Genomic DNA, 16,559 nt, shown 5'->3' with positions numbered 1-16,559 from the left:
TCCCTTATTGCATAGTTTGCCAAAGTCTTGGCCATCTTTATCCCCACTTGAGCACATTCCATTCAGCTGTGCCAGCACATTTGCAATTCAAATGAGGAGCTGCTGCCCAGGGATGAAACTGTGCTTGATTGCACTCTTGCACTAGATTTGTCTCCCTCTGTAGTCCCAGAATCCTTTTCATTTGCTGTCATAGAATCATAGGATGGTTGGATTTGGAAGGGATCTTAAAGATCACCTAGTTCCAACACCCCTGCCATGGGCAGGGACACTTCCCACTAGACCAGGTTACTCCCCATCCAACCGGGTCTTGAACACTTCCAGGGATGGGGCATCCACAGCTTCTCTGGGCAACCTGTTCCAGCGTTTCACCACTCTCACCGTAAAGAATTTTGTCCTAATATCTAATCTAAATCTACCTTCATTCAGTTAAAACAGTTACCCCTTGTCCTATCACTATGCTCCCTGACAAAGAGTCCCTCCCCAACTCTCCTGTAGGCCCTCTTCAGGTACCAGAAGGCTATTACAAGGGGTGGGGTGGTAGGTGATGTGGATACAGCCAGTCTGCTTTAGATGGTGCTAGCTATGATTATTCATGTCACTTTTCTCTTTTATTTAGCAATACAGATGTAGCAAAAGATCCCTTTTCTTCTTTGGCAAATTTTTTCATTGTTTATACATTTGTTTTCTTTTTTTTTCCTCTAACAAAAATGCACCAATGTTACAGTTTGCTAATTTGCAATTTTTCACAATCATCTGTTAAGAGCAGCTCATTGTACAAGCACTAGAGCAGCTGAGTCACAAACAAAAGTGTCTAACTAAAAACAGAGGGACAGGAAGGAAATGAGCATTGTGAAGCAGCAGCTAATAGCAGCTGCCATGAAGGTGGAACTCTGAGGAATGCAATATGCGACTTAAAGAAGTTTAAATTAGGCCTTTTAGTTGTGGAAATTTTTGTGAAATCCCTAAAAGAGTAAAAAAATACAGTGGAAATCATAGCCACAAATTCAAAAAAGACCATTCTGATTCGTATCAGTTCCCGTTCGGGCCTGATAAAAATGTAAGTTTTTCCCAGAATGCAAAAAAGAATGAAGCAAGATGCTGGAACAAAGACAAGACAATGTTACAATAGAGAAGATTAAATGAGAAATATGGATTGCAGCAGCAGAAGCACATGAAAGAAAAAACTACTTAAAAGGAGAAGTCTGTATCCGAAAGGAACAGTATGAGTGACTGATTAAGCCACGCAAAAAAACACTGACCTAAGCATTGTCCAGCTGCTCAGCAAAACTGTTGTATCTGAACAGAAAATCATACAAAAATTGTAGACAAATATTACAACTATCCAAAAAGAACCAAAATACATATATGGCATGAAATTTTTATGAAGTGTTTTATAAAGATTATGAAAACATTAAAGAAATAGCTAAGGTAGCATTTTGAGTGCAAGTGAAACCCTAAATAAGTTAATTAGTCATTGCAGACTATATGAAACCATTACAATAGTCCTACTGGAAGATATTAGAGGGGTTAGCCTTTTCACAGTTACATTTGTTAGCTAATTACCATTACATTTGACCTCAGTAAAAAAAAAAAATCAGTAATGAGCTATATGATTTTATCCCATTTGTCTGTTAATACAAAGATTCTGTGAACTTTCATACAGATATAAATAAAAGTTCAGTACATGGACACACTTCACAATGAAATGTGCACCTTGAGTCACCAAGGTCAAAGGAAAGGAAGAATTTTACCATTGCTGAATAAAGAAAATGCTAATTGATGAGCCCAGTACATGAGAAGGCACCTGGCCTGAATAAGTGTGATTTATGTATCTCCTGACAGGTGATATAGTCCTTAAATTAGTAATAAAAGTGTCAAGCCTGCCTTTGAATAGGGAAGAAATAATTATAAAGAGGAAGTATTAATAAGAAAGATTAAATATGCCTAGACTTCCAGGAAAGTTCAGCTATAGTGAACAGCTACAAAATGACCATACTCCACCAATGAAATGCTCTTTGTAATAAGTGCAATTTGAGACATAAAGTAACGTGGGGGAGGAATTCTTGATTGGATGACTGCCAGGAAAACATTCCGAGCAAACTGTCTGATTTCAGGGAGAGTCTTTTCATCTTAAATTTGAAGTGAAAAGATCAAGATGAATTTTTCCTTCTATTTTTTTTTCTTCGTCTTTGTCTTCTGTAAGTGTTTAAAACTGTTTTTCTCATTTAAGGCATAGCAAATACATGTTTTTATTTGCATTTCACCTTGGCTTTAATTGCATTAAGGATGATTTCAAGACAGGTGGCTGGTAAGAGTTCATTCCTTGGGAGTGGATTTTCAAACAAAGAAGGTATGGGAATACTTCAACAAATGCCCAACTCATAATAGCATTCCTCAGAGTACTGCAAATACGCAGGTTGTTTCCCTCCAGCGGTTTTATGGCTATCAAGAGAAGCATCCTCTCTGGGTTGGCTCTCTGAAATGCTGTAAAATAGCAAGAAGCAGGCCTGCAAAGGTTCTTAGAAATGCTGTAATGAAAGACTGTTGGTAAATTCATGGTGCAGGTGGAAAGGAGCCAGGCTTGTGAGAGGCCTGGCTAATTGGGATCTTTGTTGGGGAAAAAAATTGAAGAAGCAACTAATCGACTTTGAAACAAGATAAAGCCTTTGCTTCTGTTTATCAGGTGAAGGGCAATAAAACCTTTTCTTGTATTAATTTCTTACATAGCAATAAGTTTATTCTCAGAGATGAGCATGTTATGAAACAATTCTTTTTTCTTGTTTTTCCCCTGTTTTAACACATAAGAAATTTTGAAATAAATGGATTCCTAATGAAGAAAAAAAATATTTGAAAGACTGAAAGTTCCTTTTTTCACAGTCTCAGCATAAGAAAAGTTTAACAATCTTGATGCTTTTCAATGGGGAAGACTTCATTCTGTTTAACTGAAAAGGTAAAAATGCATGCAAAGAATTAACATTATCTTAATAACAATAAAAAGTTGAGATAATTTTCCATATATTCAGATTTTTAATTGAAAAAGACAACTAATATGTCTTTACTGTGTGATCAATCATATCTCTACGTTAAAGAGCATATTTTGAGTTATGTTCAAAGGATGTCTTAATACTAAATTAGAGGTACCCTTCTGGTTGAACATCTTCACTGTAGAGGATAAGGATACACAAAGATGTGTATTTTCAATGCATTTCCTTATGACTGTGGTATTTCTAATGGAATAGACATTTTCTTTATTAAAAACTAAAATTAAAAAAAACAGGGATGAAAGGTAATTTCTTCCAGAAATTATCAAAAGAAATTAACAGAAGAATATACTTTTTTTTTTTTTTTTTTCCTTTTCTGGAACCTGTCAAAGCATTCTAAAGTCAGTTCTTTGGGATCATCAAATCAAACTCTCAAGTGAGCACTGATCAAGTCAGAGATGACTTTTTCAAACAAGTTAATTTTTGGAATATTTTTCTCATGATTCCATTTTTACTGGCTTTAAACAACAGTTTCTCTTTCCACCCAAAGTTCTCATTTTTTGAATTTTTTCTGTATCTATTTCCTTCTGGTTCTTTTACAGCATTTATCAAGTAAAAGACTTCCTTTCCTGTAAGCCCTTCCTTTCCCTGTAAGAACATGGAAAATACGCTGTGTTTAAGCTTTAGATGAGGCCCAGCTAAAAAGTAAAATTACAAATCAGAAAATTGGTTCTGTTTTACCTCAAACCAGGACACAATATTAGTGTCTTGGTTTGGACCATATTGGCCAATGACAAGAGAACAGATGATCTCATCTTTGAAACTTTGAAAATTATCTTTGCTACCCTTTTGTCTTCAATTCTGATTTGAACTCCAGCAGTTTCCAAGTTATCACTAGCATCAAATTCTATATTTTTATTTCTTTCAAAACATAGAGTTTTCAAAATATAGAGTACTGCTCTTCAAATTAGTTATATATGGCATTACTAGTGTTTCTAGCACCATATCTTGGTGTTTTCAGGTGTTTCTGCAGTTTTCTTATCCTCTTGAAAATACTACTGCAGCAAGTCAGAGATGTGGAGGATCACAGATTGAAATTCTTTCATATATATCACATTTCACAAGGCATGTGCAATATTTGAGTAGGCTTCCTGGCACTCTTACAAAGAAATAAGATTAGTCCCATTTTATATGAAGAAATGAAGCTTGAGGAGTCGTACAAGGAGAATCAACAGCTGACTGGTGGTTACAGATTAAGGACCAGATGCTCATTGACCTCTTTCCACTGTGTTTGAGGAGCCATAAAAATCCCAGCTGGAGTCAGGAAGGAATTCCCTGATCCTGCAGTTACAGCAGTTGTGCGACAGCTTGCCGAGGAGCCAGCTATGAGGTTATATGCCTGAACGAGAGAAGTATACTGAGCACACCTATAGCTGGAAAGGTGGTGCTTCCATGCACAGAGTGCCCTGAGAAGAGCAGCAGATCGGTGGGTGTGCCTCCACTGTCAGATGCAGACAATTGCATGGCAGTTCTACCTTCACAGAGTAGCTTTGATCTGGAAACGAGACTCAGTCTTGCCTCTGACTGAAATGTACATATGAAATTTAGAATCATAGAATCTTCACGGTTGGAATGGAGCTTTGAGATCATTTGTCCATTTCAGAGCCACAGGAAGCAGGGATGCAAAGAAGAGGTAAAAAAAAAAAATGCTGGGTTTTACTAAATCTCATTTTTTATTGATTGGGGTAAACTTTATGACAATGTCAGCCCTGCTCCTGTAAATCACAATGCTGGCCCTCCAGCCCTTATTCTTATCTGGGATTTTCAAACAGACTCCCAAAGAGGCTTAACTGGACATCACTTCTAGCATTTTCCAGAGAACATAACAAAGAATGGAACAGATTAAATGAATCTGCTAACAGTTGGCCACTTGCATCCACTGAGGTTAAATATTACCTCAATCTTAAATTTCAGGTGTATAAAGTCTCCTTTTTACCTTCTGAACTGCCTTCTGAACTATGCATTTCAAAGAGTGCCTCATTAGATTGCAGAGCTGCTCGGAGTAGCTCACGTGAAAAAAGCTGCTCAGACTACATTAACAAACGTGTAGGATTTTTTCCTCCAGGAGTGGCACCTATCCCAAGGGCTCCATTATCCAGTTCCCCTTGGCTGTGTGGAAATAATTAACTTCACTTGAGTGACTTTTATTTAGAAAAATGTTCAGCTAAATATATTTTGGTTTCAAGGCTGAATTTCCTGGGTTTGATTATTGTGCAAGAATGGATCTACTGTGTTTTAAATGGAAGACATAGTTATAAACCTCTTCTGTCCATTAATTCCAGGTTGCTGTGCTGGCATCAATTGTATATTGAACTACTGAAGAGATTTCGGTTTCCTGTAGCTTTCTTTTCTTCTCAGGCACCCCTGAGATCCCTCTATAGTTTAGTAGATAAAAACATGATCTCATTCTACTTGTGTGTCTATTTTATTCTTCTTAAATATTTAGTGTATATAATAAGAGAGGAGTGGCACAGAAAAAAGCGTCCGGAGTTAGTATTCCAATAGTATACTGGAGAAGAAAAGATTAAAGTTCCAGTTAAGGGGAAAAAATCAGACTTTTATAATGACATATTTTTGCTTAACTCTTTAGTAAATAATTTTGATAAATATAGATATTTTGATAATAATTCTGGTAAATAATAGACATTAGTTCATTTCACTATTTTTTCATGCAGAATTTCTTCATAAATAATGATATTAAGTTATCATCATGGTAACCCTCTGATATAGACACCCCAAACCTGTAAAAACTAATACATTAATTTTGATGTGCATATTTTCAATCATATATTTAGTTTCATCCTGACCAAATCTAAAGCTGCATTGGTCATCCTCAGCTCTTTTTAGTGAAAGGAAATGAGCAGGTCCTTTTCATTACATCATGCCCTGATATATTTTAAGCTAACCACCTTGAGAGGTTATCTCAATCTAGGAATCTCAAATGTAACTTTTTCCAGAGCTTCCTAGAGATCTCATCAGGAGGGGTCCACAGAGGACCACTGAAGGGCATATTTTATCACTGAAGAAGCAATCACCCAAGCTCAAGTTGAGATGTCTGGTTTTTTGGGACTGGGCAATGAAGTATGCTCTCAAAAGGGCTAATTGTTCTGTATGTATCTTATACCTGATGACCTGTTAGAAAAGAAAGCAATCATTTCATGGCTGAAGAGGAGAAGGCAGGTACACAATGTGAACAGATTCACTAGGCCACTACATAAATACTGTGTCATTACTAGAAAAAAGTCTGATCATACTAATATTAGCAAAAGTAGGGATCAACAGTCTGCAAAAGCAGTTGGTGAAACAGGAATGAAAGGAAGGACAAGTTTTATTTTCTAAGATATTCATTATTAAATAACAGAACTTAAAAAAGCATGGGGCAAATGAATCAAAAGTAGAACTTACGGTCAGTCCTTGCAGCTACGGAAACATTGACAGATCTGAAAATGCAAGATTTAGTGCTTTCTACAATGCACATGATCTGCACATATGAGGTAGGCATTTTGAGGTGTCTAAGAAAATGATATGTCAGTGACTAGAGGTGGGATGGTATACTTTTTCTAGAAGTCGTATTTCTGCAATCTCTGGTAAATATTAGAAATTGCTTGGGCATTTGTTGGTGCATTTTCTTCTGCCATTCCAGATACATGTAGTGATCGGTTGTCTTCTCCAAGTGTCGTATAGACTGTTACAGCAAAGACCTGGCACTGTGGCACCTGAGAATAAGCCTGCAGTGTTGATGTCGTATACCTGATTCCAGTCCCTTAATACTGAGAAAGTCCTACTATCTGGAGTAGATTTTCTGGGCCTGGTACCACTATCCTGTGATAATCAGGAACATTTTAAATTGCACACCTTTTAAGTGAAGGAAAAAAAAAAGTATTACCCATCCTTCTGTCTTCTGCATCGTGGTGTAAATATCATCTGTGGATCTTGCCTGAGACATTACAGAGGGCAGTTTCATGGACTGTGTTGTTTTATGGGGTGATCGTTCTGTAGGAACGTGAATGAAAATTACTGTGTACCAGGTCAGGCAGAAAGTAATTAAGCTGTCTCTGGACTTATCTGGCCTTCGGCTTTGCTAAAAGTATATGCTGAAGATCAAATTAGCTGAGAAACTTCATAAAAGTTGACGGATGCCATTGCTGCATCTATGTACAGCGTCAATTTTGCTAGACGTTTCTAAAAAGCTTTCAACTCCTGAATGGCTAACAGTGTAACCTCAGCACTACTTAAATCAGTAAGATCTATTAAGCCCTGAGAAGATCCATACTTGAGAAGACAGTGCACTTTATTCCTTATTACTTCCAGGTATACCTGCTTGAGGTTAGCTATTCCTATTTGATGTAGCTGAAGCTGTTCAAACGATGATCAGGTATGTTTAGGCATCTGGTGCACATGATGCAATCCCCTTTTATGGGTCCATGAAGTCAGCAATCCGTAGCAATGCCAACAGAGAGCTAAAGCCCTGATCCCCTCGGCTACTGAATTGCGTAAATTTTGGATTTCAAGATATCTGTAGGATGTTCTTGATGCAGCATTGTATCAAGTGACAAAAAAAAATGAACAAGAGAGTCAGGAATTTCAGGCAAGTACCAGCTCAGACTGGTCTGAGGTAGGTCTGTGTAGCCCAGGGCACCAGCATGCAAAGATGCTGACAGCAGCTTAGCTGCATCGTCCTGTCATCTGGGCTCGTCATGTTGGGCTCGGTGCTACACCAGGGGGGCCTGCGCTGTTTCTGATTCTCTGCTGGGTTTAGTCAGCAGTAGCTCAGACCACTACTGTGATACCAAAATGCCCTAAGAGTATCTAAATTCATGGTTCTCTCTGTCTTGAAAAGACTTCCTGAGGGTAAAATTTGGGAAAATCAGTCCTGTGCCTAGCAGTTTGTTTTCTTCAGAGGATGTGTTTTACTACCTGCAGGACTCTGGGATTTTCAGCAAGTAGAAAATAAGTCAGCAACCTCCAACAGATGCCATGAATAGGTGGGGTGAGCGTCTCCCGTCAGCTCTTCTAAAAGCACTCATGCGTCTAGGTCTAATCGTGTGCCAGGAAAGAACAATTATGCTTAAAACTCCCAGACCACAGGTCACCTCATGCCTAGCACTTCTGCAGGGCACCCTGAGGCCCATGAGAGTGCCTTGAGTGAAAAAGGTGGTATCCTATGGATCCTGTGGTTAGAGGGACTTCACTTCGTTCCTTCTGTCTGGCAGTAATGTGACGTACACACACTTAGAAAAAAAAATGAGCAAAGTCAGGTATGCCAAGTATTGCATTTTCTCAGTATGACCATATATATTTCTGTGATATCGGATGGGAATAAAAACACAAGATTAGACTGAAAATTATGGTAGTGTCAGAAGCATCTCCATGCTGGGAAGTGGACTCTTATTATAAATAGCACCAGACATACACAGTGAAACTCAGAAATCTGCTAACTAGATAAATCATTAGTACTCATCATTAGGCAAAACTGGGACACGTTGATTGACATAGTTAGAGGGGAACAGCATGGAAGCTCATGAGGAAGGTTTACTTCCTTTTCTTGGAAGTGAGAACTCATTTGTGCTAGCAGAAGGCACTGAAAGCTAACAATGAAAGTGGCAATTTGAAATGCATGTAGTAACGATTACATCATTGCATTTTCTGAGTTTCTGGTAACATATCCCTCCAGTCCCCTTCAAAATAGATACCCTTATATGTGTTGAATATCGTGTGTAATAGGTCATATCCTGCAGAAAACCAACAAATGAATTCATGGTCATAATGTTCTATAATAATATTTAAAGAATATTTTGCTTACACATCTTTTAGGGATACCGGATTTTCTTTGTGGCTCTGTGGTGCAAGGCTAAGGTAAAAACAACAAGTGGTAAGAATTGTACCTGAAATTCATAACAGAGTATGTGATTTTGCTATTAATACTTCTATAAAAATTTTGATTTTTAAATGAAAGGGTGCTCATGTATTTTTTCAATCCTCTAAGAAAAATGTTCCATATTGACTGCTTATATGAAGTAAACAGTACTCAGAAAGCTAAAGATTCAAAAAATACATTCCAACTGAATAATTTATTATTCTATTTACAGTCTGAGAACAATATTGTGAAAAATATTGTTTGTAATTTAACATGGTTGCTAGAAGTCCTATCCTCAAAGCATTGTATTTATTAACCACATCTGCTTTTAACTTCTTCAGGCTACAGTAATAGTAACGTATCTGTCATCTACCTCAAAGAAACATTCTGATGATTAATCATTCTATTCTTGATTTCAAACAGCAGCCTGCAGTTAGCTTCTGAAACTTATATTTAGGTATTCCCCAGTTTTCACTTCCTGATAAAGTTAGCCAATTTAAAAAAATTATAACGTTCTTCTTAAAACAGTTTTGCTGTTTGAAAAGCTGTACGAGGCTGCAAACACTGTGGTTTTAAGGGCTAGAAGAGATTTATATTTGTTATTAATGATTTTCTCTGGTGGGAAGAAGAATGGATACCCATGTTACTTCAGGATGTGCATAAATACTAATTTTTACTGTAAGCAAAAGGAAAATCAGAGGCATGAATTTTTGTTTTACTAATTGTTAATATGATTACATGAAAAAGATGTTTCCAATCTGATGAATGAATATTTGGTTTCGGACTAGACTACTAAATTTTACATTAATGCATATGGCAACACTTCTCTGCCTTATAGCATCAGACTATGTCTGAAGCTATAGCTGTAAACAAAGGCAGTCACGTTTCATTCAAAAAGTGTATTTCCATAGAGTAGATTAAAATACGAGCTTGTTATAATTAGTTTTTTCATGCATATTTCCACCTCATCTTTATTCATTTTTTGACTACTTAGTCCAACTTTCCTTGGAAGAATCAACACTTAAAGAAACATCATAGTCACTTGCCTTCAAACCAAAGTCACTTAACATAGGTGACCCAGACAACTTAGGTAAATGTGTGAAATACCTTGTCATGAAAAATCAATTTCTGTGATGACCATTACACAAAAAAACAAACCAAACCAAAACATTTCTATGCCTCTACCGTAGAATTTACTTTGAATAAGGTAATAAAGATCTACAAAAGTGAGTTTCAAAGTCAGTTCTGTCATGTACAAATAGTGTGTTAAGGGCACGGATATGGCTATATACTTTTTCTTCCTAAAGACCTTTTCAGTTTCTGTCACTTTTATCACACTGAATCACTATGCAGAGTGGTAGTGCATGGTATTTCTATATATCATCTATTTTTATATATTTTTATGTGTCATATAGAATGATCTATTGCAAGGCAGAACTAAAACAGATACTGAGAACCTATTTTGCATCTATGATAATGAAAAACTCTGCAGATAGTATTAGCTGGGGTTTTTTTCATTTTTTTTACTTTTTTTTTTCATCCCTTAGTTATCAAATTTTGATAAATAACTGCAAGGATAAGTTTCTGACATTATCCTCCATGTTCACCAGTGATAATTTCTGCTACACTATCAGCTCTAAAATGCAATCAAAACAGTACATTTTTGGTGGCACTCAGTAAAGACGGAAATACAGTCTTATTCTGAAGTGTGACAACTTTGTCAGTTAAATAATGATGACTTCTCCTGAGGAATACTTGTGTTTGTGCTTCTTACAAGGAGATCTCCAATACAAATAAAAATATTTCAGCACACAAGTGGTATCGCTTGCTTGTTACTGATGATGGACCAGGTAAGTGTGTTCTTGATGAAAATGAAAGCGCAACTAAAATTCAGTTATTCATTTATTTGTCTTCATCCATTCCTTTACAGCAGGAAGGTGAGCACGATGATAAGAACTGATTGGTTTTTGTCTGTGCTGAGGGAATCTGCAAGGCCAAGGGTTAGAGGCTGTGCATATAGATAAAAAAGGTCAGGCATTATACTGACTAGATGAAAATCAAAAAATAAACTGAAGATAACTGCTTGAGAAACACACAAGTAAGAAGAAAAGAGAATGCAAGGAAATAATGAGGCCATATTAAGAAAACACAAAAGGCAGCAGTGACAGAGCAGAAACTCTATGTCTTGCCACACTTCTGAAGATGAGCTGGAGGCTACATGTACTAATCCCTTCATAAGCAATAGTGAAATTACTGATTTAACTTTTGTGAAATCATTTTTTTATTTTTTTTTATTTTTTACAAAGGAAATCTATAAATGCAGTGCTAAATGCTACTAACGAACCTAGCAAATCTGCTTAAGGTGGTGCTGCTTCTAGCAAATATTAACGTGTTTGGAATATTTGACAAGACACGTGTGACTCCTGACAAGAACATTTATCATATATTGCTCTGTGCTCCCATGGGTAACTGTCTGAGATCATTTCGCCACACTTTCTTTGGAAGGATGTAAAACCAGTTAGTTAAGCTCCTCTCATCCTTCTGCCTCTTATCCCTCCCATAGTCATTGACCAATCCCAAGCCTCTGCCTAAATATGCTGTTAGGACACCCTGTAAACCAAATCACTAAAACTGTGATTATTTTTTAAGCTTTCAGGGATTTGGTAATGATCCCTGAAAGTGGCCTCACAAAGACTTGTAAAGGAAGAAATGAAAGACCGTGGTAATGGAAAATGGTAAATGTGACAGAAATTCAGAATGTCTTTAGGAAGAAAAAGTATATAGCCATGCCCTGAATATTACCTCAGCTCCTCAGGTGTGCTTGCCTCCCACAGTGCACTCCACATTGCCAGCACAAAGCCTTTATTTGAAAGTGAGTAAAGTCATTTGAAAATGACTTTATTTTATAAGTGAAAGTGAGGGATGCTCCATTCGCCAGAGGCTTTCAACTTCCCCATCACTACTTTTAGTAGTGTTCAGAGGACTACCAAAGGAAATAATCCTTTTAATTGGTTCCTAATGGTGGAACACTGGAATAGTTTCGTTGGAGTTTATTTGTTGTTTCTTTGATTTTTTCTGAGTGCCTTAGCAAACTATTATTTACACCTGATTTGTACAATTGGGAAACACTGAAATGGAATTTAGAAGACTATCTCTGTCTTAGATAACAGGTGGACCTACTATGACACCCTTAATATACCACAGACAAAGAAAAGTCACTATGGTTTCAACACAGCCTTTCCAAGAAAAGGTCTGTAGAAAGTCAATGGAGAGAACAGACGTCCCTAAGAAGATGGTTTAGTTCACCTGTGGTAGGTGTATATTTATCTTCAATCTAACGTTTAGAGAAAAAAAAAAATATTTTAAGTGCCTAACTTAATGGAATAGTGCCAAACCCTAATGGAATAGAGTGCCTAAAGCAGTATTTTTATTTTTAAAATTATGGCAACAATAGCTTTCCATCTGTGTTTACATAAAAGACCAGTGTTTAGACTCTGAGGAAGTGTGAAGGCCATAATATAAGCTTTTTCCAGTTCAAACATACATCTAATAATGCCAGCAAAGCACTTTCTTCCAGCAGAAATCTGCAGAGAGATTTCCCCCTTCATCCTGTGAAAGCCAGGTCACTGCTGGGCCAGGAATGAGAGAGTTTTGAAGCAGCCCAGTGACCCTGATTCTCACCCATTACAGAGGATCTTCACCTGATCCCAGCAGTGTTTCTTCACTTTGTGTTAGACTGTCACTGAAACAGTCCTGGCACTGAGGATCAGAAGTCTCTCGTACTTCTCAGATGGCTGCTGTAACCACCAGGCTGAAGTTAAGCCTCTCCTCCTTGATAACTTCTGAATTGATGATGGCCCAAGTGTCTGGGTTTGAAGAAATGAGTTGGGACATGATTTGATGCACTGCATTTGTGTGTTTGGCAGCTGTGGTGCCCTCCTGGAACGTTATCGACCCAGAACAACAACCTCCAGTGCCAGGGACTCGAGCTAGTCAGCTTTCTTCCACAGAATTAAATAAGAAGCTTCTTGGGTGGCAGTGGAGTGCTGGGTAAAAAAACAGTCCTTATATGGCTGCAAAAGGTACTTCAGCACAGGACCAAGTGCCTTGGGACCTTGGAGACCAATCAGGGAGGCATTTAGCCAATTTAGAAACTTACAGGATAGACAGTGCTAGAGAGTGGTCAAACTGAATTTCAATATTGGGCATGAGGGGTTTTTTTCATTATTTAATTCCAAGTTTATGGCATTTTTTTCCTTGTAGACACCTCTTTTTTTCTCATATGTAAAATAAAGAGAATGATACTGACCTCCTTTTTAAAGTACTTCAGAAATCCACCGAAGAAAAAGGCAATTAAAAATACATGCAGTAATGACACTCGAGATTACTTTTACACTACTTAATGTGCTTCAGATCAAATATATATTAATCATTGAAGTGAAAACGTATAAGGACTTGTACACTCAGGCAGATATATTATGCATGCAGTGAATTCTTGTCTGTTGTGCATTGATTTATGGCATCTGAAATGAACCAAAATGGAGGACTTAGGAACTATCTTTTGGAAAAAAGATGATGAAAAGACATAATGTACAGCACAATAGAATTAGGAAAGGAAAAGTAAGGAAAATATCAATTTTGCATCAAAGCAAAGTAAACTTTTCAATGGTTTATACTAGGGATACTTATCCAAACTTCACCTATGTTGTCTAGAAAAAGGTCTACATGGCATACAAATTATTTTTTTCTTCGTCAGTTTGCATTAATATGGCATGGTTTCAAGCAAGTTGACTCTTTAGCAATACCATCCACTCTCAGCTCTACACACTCCTCTCAGCATAACTAAATAGAAGTCAGATTTTTGCAGAAGAAAAATATCATGCATGAAACAAACAAACAAACAAACTCCAAAACCAAAACCAGCTATGCAGAAATTACGTGAATATAAATTCTCAGATTTTGGGCAAAAATGTCTCATTTACCAAGATTTTGCAGCATATTCACTGCAAGATAAAACTCTCCAGCTCCATAGTTGCTTCCCTCTTTCCCTACACTTTCAAAAATAATCATCCAAAGACATCAAAACAAGAAACAAGGATTTGCTTCCCAGAAGTGGTGTCATCACCATCATCCAGCTAGAGTCAGGCAACCTGGTTTATTCCGAAGGCATGTTCAGTCTGAAGTTATGGTAAGATGTGATTCTCATTAACACATCATTTTTTATTTTTTTTTTTTGCTACTATGAAATATGTATCAATATTCTCACGGAGGGGAGATTACCTGATATGCTTTAGCCACATGCTGCAAAGAAGCAGACCAGACCTCATGCACTCCTGGCATCCAGTTATTGTAGTTGAAACACAACACTGATTGGATTTCCCAGTTTCCCAGAAAGTCACTATTTACTGTACAGCTTCTCCGCGTCTTCAGACATGCAGTTCCTCGTCTCACCACTTCCAGCTGCAATTACTGCCTTGAATAACGTTTCCAGTACTGTGATGTTCTGCAGCTGCTGAATACTCTTAAGATGTTAAAGCTTAAAGATTAAATTTTTTGCATGGTTGTCTGTGATGTGTAATTTATATCAGAAGTGGAAGCACAGAATAACAAGTTAATTCAGACAGGAAGGGACCTTGGGTTGTCTCTAGTCTGACCCCCTGCTCAAATCAGGGTCAGTTCTAGGATCAGACCAGGCTGCTTGTGGCTTGCTCCAGCTGGGGCTTGAATTCCCCCAGAGAGAGAGATGGCACAGCATCTTGGGGCAAACTCAGTGACCCCTCATAGGCTGTGGAGGTCTGTTAGATATAACTTAAAATCTGTCCCTTCTCCAGGTTGAACTAGTCCAGCTTCCCCAGCCTCTCCTCATGGGGCACGTGCTCCAGCCCTACCACCATGGAGGGCCTCTCCAAGCTCCTTCCATGTTTGACCATGTCTTTGCTGTGCTGGGGCCACCAAATTGCATGGGGTATCTAGATGAGGTCTGATGAGTGACACATAGAGGGGGACAATCTCTCCCCTCAGCCTATGGGCTGTGTCCCTGTTCATGCAGCCCAGGAGGCTGCTGGCTGCCTTTGCTGCCAGGGCACACCGTGGGCTCACGTTCACCCCTCTGCCCAGTAGTACCCCAAAGCTTTTCCCGCAGAACTGCTCCCCGGCCCCTGCAGCCTCAGCCTGTCTCATCAGAGGGGTTCTTCCCTCCCTGGAGCGCTACTTGGCATTTGCACTTGCTGACTTTCATGGGGTTCCTGTCAGCCCATCCCTGCAGGTCCCTCTGGCCCTGCCTGCAGGCGTGCTGAGTTCCATGGTGGCAGATTGTATGGAAATGTGATCATAGATCTAAGGGTTCCCAGACTGACCTTAAAAATTAATCTAAAAGCAAAAGCTTATGAATAAACATTAGGAATAGCCACAATGCAGTCAAGCTCTTTGCCATAATAGTCTTATTGTAAAGGGCGCTGAGGAATACAGAGAATAGCTGTGGATAGGCTCAAAAAATTTGAAATAATTGCAAGGTTAGAGACTAGCATACTCCCCCGTCACTTCCACAGATCTGATTAAACAGTCTCTTAAAGAAGAAAAAAAGGAAGGGAAAAAAAAAGGAAAGTCTAATGTTGTACTCTATTTATTTTATAGAAAATTACTTTGGCTTCCCTCAGGATGATAATAATTAAGGAAACAAAAGAAAAAAAAATTATCTGAAGATAGACAGCATCTTTTTTACATGTGTAAGGAAGAGCATCAGAGACTTTAATCTTTTTGCCCCTTGTGACATGTGCTTTGAAGGAGAAAGGGAAAGAAAGACTTTTAACACCTGGGAAAGGAGCTGTAATCCTTCACTCTCACCCCCAAAGACACCCACAAAATATAGGTATTTGCTATATTCAAACACTGTGTTGACAACTACCGGTCTACTGTAGATCTACAGATCTACTACAGAGTAGTAGAAGGAAAACATATTGTCCATGAAGGCTGCCTCGCATGAAGCTTTTTCCAAAATTGAAACTGTTGATCAGTGGAGTTGTTAATGAGCAAAATGCCCACACAGATCTAGAAAAATGAGTTGGGAACAGAAAGTTGAAATTCTGGAGCTCTGTACACAAATGTGACAAGGAAGGCAAAGAAAGAGTGAGATAAAAAAATTGTTTTATGAATACCCTTTCGTATGAAGAGTTTCATTTCAGTTTTGACGTTTTAAATTTTATTTATCGCATACTTTGTTTTCTGAGCAACTTTAAGTAATGTGTTAAGTAATTTACTGAATGTTTTTACAAGTAATTAATTCCCTGTGATTTAATTGCTGTGGAATATACACAAGAATTTTTATAGAGGGTTAGATAAAGCTGCCTGACTTATATTGAAAATATATTTAAATAAAAAGTCAATGGAATGGCTGAAGCTCAGCCCTTATGTGTACAGCCATCCTCATTTCCAAAATATTCAGATGCAGGAAGATCAGATGAGCATCCATATGTTACAGAAAATTTATGCTGAAATAATCTGCAGGGAGGGATTATGGCAGTTTTATAGGGGGTTATATCTTTAGTCATTTTAAACAGTTTTACATGGCTTGACTTATAACTATGAATTATAGTAGCTCTGTGGGCTAAGAAAAGTACTAAACATATCATGCAATTGATTTTTATGTTCAAACATTTATAATG

Source organism: Rissa tridactyla, chromosome 1 (assembly GCF_028500815.1).
Source record: "Rissa tridactyla isolate bRisTri1 chromosome 1, bRisTri1.patW.cur.20221130, whole genome shotgun sequence".
Classification (NCBI taxonomy): Eukaryota; Metazoa; Chordata; class Aves; order Charadriiformes; family Laridae; genus Rissa; species Rissa tridactyla.
Note: the sequence above shows the minus strand (reverse complement) of the source record.